This window comes from Mus pahari, chromosome 11 (assembly GCF_900095145.1).
Source record: "Mus pahari chromosome 11, PAHARI_EIJ_v1.1, whole genome shotgun sequence".
NCBI lineage: Eukaryota > Metazoa > Chordata > Mammalia > Rodentia > Muridae > Mus > Mus pahari.
Window position 1 is genome coordinate 32,150,072 of NC_034600.1, and position 10,511 is coordinate 32,160,582.

Consider the following 10,511-nt stretch of genomic DNA (forward strand, 5'->3'; position numbering starts at 1 on the left):
ATTCCTAATGCTACTGTAGTCTCTATACTCATGAGATCACATGGAAATTTGCCTTTTGTGCCAAGAATGTTTCCAAAAGCTGGAAGAGTGAAAAATCTCCCTGAAGTTCTTGAACTTTCTCTCTTTCCTTTGGGTTCTCTTGTGGAGGGTATACAGTCATAACTAGATTTTAAAACTTCACACGTCTCAAGTCTCACTTAACTCTTCGGGCCCATGAACTGGATGTGTTTCTAACAAGAGACACGCCGGGTAGGTGTGTGCTGGGTGGTGGGTAGTAGGGTTGAGGGGTTAATTGCTAACTGGTAGAGAAAGGTGAACAGTATATAACAACCATGGGGGCGGAAGGCGTAAGACCCAGAGATAAGATTTGTTTTAAAAACCTCCGGAGCCTTGGCTGTTTGTCTGTACAACAGAGATCATAATACTGACTTTGAGAGGACTGGGGAAGGCTTGAGTAATATAATGTGTGTGGATGAAGTGCCCTGGAAACTATAAACCATTTTACACGTGTAAATTGTGGTTCCTGGGCTTGCATTGGATTGAATAGTACTTGAAAACAAGACAGTCTAAGTCTGGTGCTTTGTGAAACGGATATTCCTCATTGATTTTTTTTTTTTTCCTAGTGGAATTTAATTTGTATCCTGTTGTGTCTATGTGTTCAAGATATGGGTTGGGTAGAAAAGACCGAAACTCAGAAGTTGAGCAGGGCCCCCACCTTGAAATGTAGAAACTGCTCAAAAGCCTGAGCTCTCATCATGGTTACCTGGGAAACAGCTGTGTCTTGATAAGTAAGGCGCTCTCACCTGATGGGCTGATTGGCTCCACATCTGCCCTCCAATTATTTGTCACCTCTCCCAGTGCACTTGAGCCACCTTCACTTGTATACAAGGTTTGCAGAGAACGTGGTCATGACTGCTCTGAGTCTTCAAGTCTTCCAGAAAGAGAAGTGGTTTGGCATTTAGGGATTTTTTTTTTTTTTGTAATTTCTACCACTTACTGTTTACTCTGTGTGTGTGTGTGTGTGTGTGTGTGTGTGTGTGTGTGTTATGAGGGGGACGATTTAAGCACTGGATTGCATAACTGCCTTAATTAAGCAGTGTTTTCAGATAGGAACTGTTAATACCCCTTGTTTATAGATAAGGGAAATGAACATGGGTAGCTTTAGATCAATTGTTCTAAGTCAGGAAATCCGACAGTGCAAGTTAGGGATATGTGTGGGGAAGACTGGCTCTCACACGGCTTCTCTTAGATCAGAATGCTGCTCTATGTCTGGCGGGGCTAGGGATATCAAGAAGCCAAAGGTATTGGGTGAGGTCTCTCTCTTGCTGGAGATAAGAGAGGCACAGAACATGTAGCATCCATCCTGAGGTGCTGATAGACTGGACCCACCTTCAGCCTGCAAAGGAAAATGTCACATGCTGAACCAGCAGGGCCTAGATTGTCTATACACAGCACATGTGTGCTGGTCCCTCTGCTCCACACTGCTTTTAAGGTGCAATTAGTCATTTCAGCCATTTGTTCTAAAGAGAAACGCCCAGTTTTTAATGTCTGTGGCTTAGTGCAGGGCTTGGAACTTCTCCTTGGGTTCTCTTGGGTCTCACTTCCTCCTGTGCATTCAGAACTTTTGGCATTGTTTTCAGAATGAAACAGGGAAGGGAAGGAAGGGAGAGAGGGAAAAGAAGGAGGGAAAGAAAGGAAGGAAGAAAAGAGAAAAGGAGGTTAGCTTAAGCAAGCAGAGGAGAAGGAAAGGGACAGAAACCTGGGGTTCGGGGTGGAGTCAAGGAGAATGAAATGGAGGTTTTGAACACCTCCTTACCCACCCTATGCCATCTCATAAATCTTTATATTTCATTTCACTAAATGTGTCAGAAATGCAACTGCGCTTGCACATAATTGCTGCCATTGAAGGAATCCACCCTGGCATACCCATTTGAGTTAAAAAAAAAAATAACCCATGTAACCTAAGAGCAAATCAGAGGCTGGACACTCTGTGCCAAGCATAATCTCAAGCAACATTTAACTAGGTTCAATATTTATTTCCCTGCTCGCCTCACTTTGAAATGATCTGGACTCAGTTCAGACAGGACCAGCCCTGATTTTATGGTGCTCTTGGATAACTTCCAGCAGCATGAGGACTCAGATGTCAGGGAGTTCCAGAAAAGTGAGCTCCTCATAGATTTCACAATGTAAGACACCCTCTCCTGCTCACATTTTGCAACACGAAGGCCTTTTCCTTGATGTTATGACTTTTTGAGAGTTGTCTGAGCACCCTTAAACAATGTCTCTCCTGCATGCTCCAACTTCTATCTTATCTCTAGGGGTGGAGTAGATAAAATTAACTTGGTTAACAGTGTGCATAAGTGAAAAAAAATCTCAAAAAAAATTCTTCAAAGACCATTGACCAGTGTTCAAATAGATGACATTCCTCCAACAATTGTGGAAGTCAGACTTAGAAGTTTCAAGCTACATTAAACAGCAGGTAACTCTCAGGCAAGTTTGATGGATACAAGGGACACATCAAATAAAAAGCAGCCAATTCTCAAGCTTTTGTACCTCAAATGATCAATAGAAAAGCTGGACAATTTTAGTGTAAACCAGAGATAAATCTTAGGATGCAGGACTGACTTCTAGCTCCCTGTTAAAGGAGATATTAGGATGACAACCAAATGAACTCACACTCAGTCATGACATTTATTACAGCGGTATGACTTGGTTAAGTGAAGTGATTGATACCCTCCCTTAAAATGAAGCCTTTTTTTTTTTTTTTTTTTTTTTAAGTTTGGAAAAAGACTCCAGGTCCTTACTCCATAAAAGAACATTTTTATTTTCTTTATTTTACTGTCATCTGTACAAAGTGAGTTTTTATCCAGCTTAAGGGCAGGTACTCGGGAGGCTGTGAGGCCTATACTCATAGCCTAAGAGCATCTTTTATTGACCATCAAGAAATTTGTGGGCTTCTCTAGGTGTAGAATTGGGAGACTTGAAGGAGATGATGCATTTAAAGCAGCTAGTAAAATATGCAGACATATAGTCAAGACATGCTGGGCATACTGTTATTAAAAATAATAAAGTTATTTTGATTCTTGATGTCATTATTTCATAAACCATTAGACTATCAACAGATGTAAAAACAATAACACCTATTATAGATGTTTATGTTGTTAGCAACCAGCTTCCAGGCAGGCAACATGCTTAATGCTTTATTTTCTCTTTGGATTCTCATAGCCATCCCCAAAGTATATGAGTTTTAGAAAGGAGGAAATGGAGGGAATGGAAGGAAACTGTCAAGATCTGGCTGGCCTTCCTGTGCCATGTCACGCAGACAGCTGGTTTGGGGCCTGTTCTATCTTTGGATGACAAGCAAGTGCTGATAAACTTGGAGGGGGTTACCTTATCTCTTTGGACCTTGGGCATTTCATTTGTCAGGTGAGAAGGTGGAGTAGGTTACGTGAGATATTTTTGGGCTCCAGGACTCTAACAGAGGCAGTTGTTGAGAGATACAAGCTTGGAAAATGTGTAAACAGGGTTTTATGTGCTTGGCATGGAGCTTGTGTGCACGGATAGCATGCTCTGCTCTGTCACTTCTTCCACTCAGGCTGAAGGGGGAGTGGTGCCGCATTTCCCATGAGCCCTTAGCTCTCTGTCTGAAAGCACTTCCACAGGAGAAGCTATCCGCTTCCCCAGACACATCTGCAGTCTACATGGTTGGTTTCACTGAAGTAGTGAACTCTTGAGTTCTGGTAAATCTTAATGCTCTGCTCCCAAATTTGGATCTTCAGAGACACTTAGCAACAGCTCCTTCTTTTTAAATCCTAAAATAATTTTCCCTTCCGTTCTGGGAATAATATGATTACAAGAATATTTTATTAAGATCAAAAGAATATATTTATAATTGGTCCTCATACTTCAGGGGGAACAAGAACAAAAAGATTGGCTACTTTTGTTGTAGAAGATATATATATGTTGTAGCATTAGTATGTATATATATATATTATATATATATATGAAATACCATATATATATATATATAATATATATATATATATATATATATGTGTGTGTGTATGTGTGTGTGTGTGTGTGTGTGTGTGTGAAATATATACTTTTTTAGTCAAGAGGTGACTACTTTTGTTGTAGGGTATCTATATATACATACACACACACACATATATATATATGTATGTATGTGTATATATATATATATATATATATATAAATTCTGGCCATATATTAAGCAGTTTCCAGATATAGTATGTTTGAGGTGGTAGACAAGGCTAAGGCCCAGTGTCTGGAAAATGGTAGGGTCTAGAGGTGATAGTAGGGACTCTGAACTTTAGAGTTTTGTGACACCAAGCCCAGGGACTTTTCTGATGACCAGTTGCTATGGCCTGGTGCCACGATAGACTCTTTTCCTGAAATTGTGCTCATTCCTACTCTTGAATCTATCCTCTGCGAGGCCTGGTTCCATCCCGACTCACTATCTCAGGAGTGTGAGGGGCATGTAGAAATGCCTGTGCTAGTTCGACTTTTTAAAAGCAGTTGGGACATTGGCACATTTTGGGCCTTCTACTTTTTTTGGAGGAGAGAGAATGGTAGAATTCAGGCTACAGAAAAACATGAGAAGAAAAGAAAAGAAAAAAAACCCATCTGCCTTCAACCCCAAGGGCTTGCTCCTTTATGCTGTCAGTTGATAGACAGTATTTGTCAGGGGAGCCACTGCTCCATCCTGGTAACTTTAGGACCCTATAGCTATTTGGAGGGAAGACCAGAATTAGTTAAACCATGATTCCACTTTTAGATATGTGCATTAATTATACGGCGGGGGGGGGTTGTTTGTTTGTTTGTTTCTTAAATTTGATTAATTTACATGTAAACACAGATCAAGTCAGAGCCTGTCAGGTTCATGAAGGTTGCTACCCATACCAACCAATTGAAGGAATAGTATCAGAAACTCACAGGTGGACCAGGCCTTTCAGAGCAGAGAGGATGCAACTAGAAGCTGGAGGTGTGTTTTATGATGTGCTTCAACAGTACCTACCCAACCTGAGAAAACTCTTAAGCAGAGATCTGTTAGCCTTGCCTTTGAGGGTTTGTGTCTGACATTAAAGTCAGGGGACAGTCCTTCACTACTGGCTTTTTCCAAGTGAGGATCATTAAGCAAGATTTGCTGCCCTTTATTATTTACCCAAATATGACCTGGCTTTTCAGGGAAAATGTACAAAGGGAAATAAAAATGTCTACTTTCTTAAGAGCCCCTTAAAGCTTGCTGCTGAAGCTCTGTCAGGGATTTTAGCAAAGCTCTCTTTTGCAGGAGTTTGAAATATGCTCATAAAAATTAACTGCAGACTTCTTATGCAAGTTAAAAACAGAATTCATGTGGTTCTTTTAAAATCTTGTAGGTCTTTAAAAGAGGCATAATGAAGATACAGCCTCCCCGATGCTTTCCCTGTGGTTGCGCAGCCTGTTTAAGGACCCATTAAGGTTTCGCAGCTCATCTTACCCTTCCTCCAGTCCCAGAAGCACAAAGTATTTCCGGTTTTGTTCAGAGTGATCAAGGAAAATGCCAGCTGTTCCTTTTTTATTTTTCCTTACCCCTGTTGAGACTGAATTAAAGTTCAGGAAAGGTATAAGATAGCTTCATGATGCAGAGCCTAAAAATCCCTGCTCAGATCTCTAGGAAATTGATGCTTCAATAATATGTACATAGGAACAACTCCCACGGTCCTCTGGGGCCATGGTATGGAATACCAGCTGATTCTGTTAGGCTTTGGAAACTAGACCTGCTAGCTTCTTCTTTATTTCTTTTGCTTCTAATGACAGTAGAAGGTGAATTTCTAAAGTCATTGTGATCTGTGTGGGCACTGTCTTCTCCACTGGAAGCTATACCTACATGGCCTGGGCTGCTTTACTTATTCCTAAGAGAAGGAAAAGCCGCTGCTGGTCCCTGCCGAGGGTTCTTTTCATCAGTTCTGTGAGGGACCTCTTCTTGGACCTTTGTATTGTCTTGGAGGATGTTGGTAGGAGGAGAGATTATAGCACAGACGACACAAAGACCTGCATTTACTCATTTATTCAAACATAAAATGAACATGTACACCCGTGGAATCACTAGGGCGCCAATGATGAGCCAACATTACAAGCTCCACCCTCACGGATGAGAAGCCTGCAGGCACAGGAGAGCTCACCTTTAGTGCGTGTGTGAGAGCCAGTCCTCTGAGGGCACTGTGAGGCAGAAGGGAGCATCTTTCGCAGAGTCGAGAGCAGTTCATGAAGAGTTGCCTGAAAGGAGACTCGTGGGTGTAGGTGAGGAAGAAATACTCATGAGGGCTTTGGAATAATAGTGACGATGAATAATTTATTTGTAAGATAAATGTCCTGGTGATTGCAATTTAATGGCACAGGATGTAGAGGACATAGCCTTTCAGGACCTAGGTAGCCAAGCTCCTTCCTCTCTAGCTGTTTCTGTGACAACAGTGCCATTGTGTCCCTGACACTTGCTGTGCCCTCTTCCAGGTTTTGTCTCACTTATGATCAAAGTCTAAAAAAGATCAGCTTCCAGCTCCATAAGCTCAGATCCTCCGCCCACCCCTTGTTATTTCTATATATAGCAATGACCCAGCCACCGCTACTTGGCTGGGTCACAGATGTCTAACACTATGAAGGTTCTCATCAGAGATGCCGCTCAGGAGAGTGACCTCCTTTTGACCTGTTCCTGGCACATTGGTTTCACTATGTCACCATTACAGCCTCTGTGGACTAAGAATTAGCCAATGTCTGGTTAGCAGAGAGGCCTTCCACAAAGTCAGAAGAGAGACTCAAGCGATGTTGCCTTTGAAGCCAAGCACGGATTCTATAGTCAGAGAGAACGACAGCCTTCTCCTTTGATTCCACCGGCGACAGGGCTGCTGGCAGGTAGCACAAGCTTGTCATTTTCCTCAGTGGGAATCTTGGATTACTTCTTGTCCCAGTACACTATTTCTGATTTCAACATGTGTGGGCATCTTGTTTCCTGGCTCTCAGAAAGCTAGTAAAAACGAAAAAAGGAAGGGGAAAGGAAGGCAGTTAGATGTGCTACAGGTGGCCAGAAGAGACAGTGGATGGAGTAGCAATAAGGAAAGAAGAAGCAGAGAATTGATAAGAGGGACAGAAGATCTGATAGAAGATCTGAGGCCAGGTGGGCCAGAGTGAAGAGTCCAGGATATTCTGGGCTTCCTTCTCTGTCATCAGTCAGTCATTCCACGCCCTATCCCTAGCATTCTGTCCAATTAAATGTGTTAAAACGTTTCCTAATTTTGAACTGACATGAAAATTATGGTAATTTGTGATAACAAGTTTCTTAAGTCACTTGATAAGCTATTATAAAAATTGTGGCTAAAGACAAAACCCTGCAGGTTCCCTCTCATATGTGAGTCATAGGCTATAATGCACACATGCGAATATGTAAACGGGTTAAGAGTGAGTAAAGTCTAAAAACCCAGAGAGACTTGAGAGAGGGGGATATTGAGTGATGAAGGATGGGGGAGGGGTGGTTACAAAGAAGAAAAAGGGGGTCAGGGATAGCAGAGACCTGGGGAGATAGGGGGAAGGGAACCCCAAACCATGCTGTTTAAAAAGGTCAAAGTGGTATCTAACATATCATAAGCTACCTTAAAAATAACATATAAATAATAATAAAGAACATGGCTGTAACTGATGAGAAAAGTGCCAGGGCCCATGAGTCCTTAAAGCAGTTACATGGCCCAGTGGGGAAGCAACAGTGGAACATCTTCAATCTGTACCTTTGGTGCTCCTGGCTTTTTCTCTGACCCTGAAAGTAATTCAGACATCCATTCTTCCTTCTGTAAAGTAAGGCTGGGGATGTGATAGGAATGTTGGAGTGATATGCTTGTGTAATAGAAAATATATCATATCTTTGTATGGTGACTCATCTAGCATTCAGGAGGCTGAGGAATGCAGGTTCAAAACTAGTGTAGGCAATATGGTGAATATGAGATCCATTCGTAAAAACAAAAGTAAGCCCGGTGGTGGCACACACCTTTAACTATAACAGGAGGCAGAGGAAGAAGCAGAGGGCAGAGGGCAGAGGTAGGGGGCAGGGAGCAGAGGGTAGAGGCAGGAGGCAGGGGGCAGGGTGTAGGGAGCAAGGGGCAGGAGCAGGGTAGGGGATCTTTGAGTTCCAGACCAGTCTGGTCTGCAGAGTGAGTTCCAGGACTGCCAAGGCTACAAGGAGAAACCCTATCTCAACAAACAAACAAACAAAACAAAAAAACATAACAATAATTTTAAAAACAACAATAAGCAGCTACTAAAACAAACAAACAAAAACAATAAAAAGCAAACCCCCCAAAAGCTCTAAAATCATAGGATATATGGGAAGAATGCTCAGGCCACCAAATCAATCCCAGATGCTATCTCGGAGGTGATTTCGGAGTCAAGGTGTTTTCAGGCTTCGTTATAGAGCAGAGAGACTGAGATGTGGCAAAGTAAGTTAACATGGCTGAAGGTCACTGCCAGAGCAATGCTGGAGCCCTTTGATTCTGGGGATATTCTTTTCTGTCCATTAGTTTGTGACATTACCATTAAATTCATATGCCATTTAAACTAGTGGACCCACCCTTTGATTTTTATGTATCTTCTAAACTGGATTTATGGCATGTTGGAGCTTTTCTCTTGACACTGCATTCAGAATTATTTTATGGTTAAGGAAATCTTTGAAGGTTGATAATGCAGTGGCCTCTAATAGCAGGTCCATCAGAAAGAAGCCTTTCACTTGGCACCAATTCTCAATGATCTCAGTGAGCTATTTAAAGCTTGGCGAAAGAGCCCAGAAAACTGCTGAAGTGCCACCCTAGAGCTGCTTGGCAGATGTAATTCGGATCCTGAGAGAACAATAGTTGCCACAGTCAAATCACTTGCCTTAGCTTTGTTGTCTTGTTGCTGTGATAAAATACGTTGACAAAAGAAGCTTAGTGGGCGATATATATATATATTTTATAACAATTCCAGGTTACAGTCTACTATTGCGGGGGAGGTCATGGTAACCAGGAACTTGAAGCAGCTTGTCATATCTATAGTCAAGAGCCAAGAGGGAAAATGAATACATCCAAGGTCACCTCTCTGCTTGTTTGCTTTTTCCCCCATTCTTATGCACTCCAGAGCCACAAACCCGGGGAATGGTGCTACCCTCAGAAGGCAGATTCTGCCACATTAACACACTTATGATAATTTTCCTAGAGACCTGCCTCCAGGCCAACTAGATCTTTTGTGACTAGGATATTACCTTTAGACATTCTCTCTGATACTGGACTTGTGCACGTCTGGCTTCCTATGGTCTTTCTTATCACTAAGAGAATTAGGAATCTTGGCAAGTCTGTGCAAGAAGACTTATTGGGTCCCTATAATCCCAGCAACACTAGTTTCTCTTCTTCTCATGTACCACAGTCCAGAGGGATTATTCTAGGTGATTTTTGTAGAGATCTGAAGGACTATACATGTTTATTTATTCTATGTCCATCTGCAAATATTGAGTATCTATGAAGTTCTTTGCTTCATGCTAGATAAAATGGTCACTAGATACAAATAGAGCAAGTGATTCTCTACCATAGAATGGAACTCAGTGTGTAATGGAATGAAATATAGAATGATATAAAAATGATATTCAGCCAAGATACTATGACCAAGCCCAAAGGATGGAGGATAGAAGTTGGGGAAGGTCATAGGATTTTCTGTCCATAGGTCTGTGTTCATGTCCAGTTATTACTAGCTTTATTATCATAGTTAAACAGACTTGGAAAGTTATGAAGATTAAGTAAAGACCTATAAAAATGGTTTCGAATAAGACAGGGCATATAAGGAATACTCAGTAAAAAAAACTTTGCTTTATTGTTATATGACAGAGCTTTTAAATGCTGCAAGAATTCAGAGGTGAACACAGTGGGTTAGGAATGAGAAGCCCTGTCCACTGTGGAGAGGCCATCCTTACAAAGGAGATGATGTGAGAATGAGCATGCAAATCAATCAACTAGTTTCCCAGACAGAAATGATGGGTAGGTGAGAAGAATTGGCTTTTAAATTGCCAGTCTCTGGAAGCTTTTGGCTTTCCTCAGGGATTCACAGTAGTGAGTGGTCTCACAAGGCAGGCAGAAACAGCAGCAAGTGGTACCCCTTAGCACTTCAGCCTCTGTACAGGCCTCAGATAGCAGGACCCTTATTGGAACCCTTTAAGTATTGCATTCTTGTTCAGGAAGACACAGAGCCATTGACACTGTTCACTTTGGGTGGTGTCCAGTGTGGTGGCTCCTAGCCTGGGATCAAAGGTCTTCGACTTTGTTCCTTGTGACACTTGAAGGTGTTCCAGCTCTCTGGAACTCGTCAGGTGACCAGGGCCTGCAGTTTCTCTTCTCTGGACCCTTACAGTCATTTATCCTTTTTAATTAGGGATTTTTGTGCTCTCTTGTCCCCCTCTCTCTTCCTACTATTCTTTCTGTATGTCTCTCCAACTTGACTCTTAC